We start from the raw sequence: 1,043 nt of genomic DNA, 5'->3' as shown, positions 1-1,043 counted from the left end.
GCTGTTGCAGTGTGCTGCTGTGGGAGGTCTCACATCCAGCAGCCACACGAGACACTTAACTTGTATTAAACTCATCATTAACCTTTACAAAGTCACCAAAACTAATGAATGTTTTATTTGTTTTGCCAGGACTAGGCACTGAGCGAGTGAAATTGGATTTTCCAGGTGCCATTTGGTGAATTGCTGGCACGGCCTGGCCATCCTCCTGGCTGGGGCTAAATGTCCTTCCCCTGCTCCCAGCTGGGATTGGGAGCCAGGGTTGGTTTCCCTGCAGCAGCTGGTCAATGCTCTGGCTTTCAGCCACAGCTCTGGCTTTCCTCCTGGACAGAAATCCCCAAATTCAGAGACAAACCCTGTGCAGGAGGAGGGAGAGGAGCTGCTCTGGAAGATCCCCAGGAAGCTGTGGCACAAAAAAAAAGAACGTGCCCAGCAGTAAGACCAACACTCAGCTGAGCTCTGTGGGGTTTCCTGGAGTTTTGGATTGTTTCCAGTGAAGGCATTCAGCAGCTAAGGTACTGTGTGATGGTTTGTGATGGTTTCACCCAGCACTCACCTGGAAAACCAGTTCCCTGCCAGGAGGGTGGTTGCTGTGAGCTCCTGCTCCTGGGCCATGCAGGATTCTCCTGCCTGTGGTCAGAGCTGGGGACAGGCAGGTTTGGCCAGTGAGTGCCCCTGGAGCAGGAGGCTCTGAGCTCAGTAGCCCCAAGCCAGGGCTAATTAGCCATGCTACAAACTCACAGTGGCCCTGGCACTGTGCTGCTCCCATGGCTGCTACTGGCTGAGGCTGCTTAGCTCAGCTAATCCCAGGGCTGGGAAAGTGTTTGTGTTTTCCTGGGACTGAAACCAGCCTTTTCTCCCTCACTTTGCAGGGAAGTTGCACACGAACTCAGCTCATTCCTCGTGTCAGAGCACAGAGTGCTAAGTGACACCTCTCCACCCATGCTGCCCTGGATCCTGTGTCCCTCATCTCCAGCAGGATGCACTTCAGAGGGAGCAGCACTGAAGGAGAATTACATCATTTAGCAGAGATTTTGGACGAGTCA

Source organism: Acanthisitta chloris, unplaced genomic scaffold (assembly GCF_000695815.1).
Source record: "Acanthisitta chloris isolate BGI_N310 unplaced genomic scaffold, ASM69581v1 scaffold2937, whole genome shotgun sequence".
Lineage (NCBI taxonomy): Eukaryota > Metazoa > Chordata > Aves > Passeriformes > Acanthisittidae > Acanthisitta > Acanthisitta chloris.
This window is presented reverse-complemented; position numbering follows the sequence as displayed.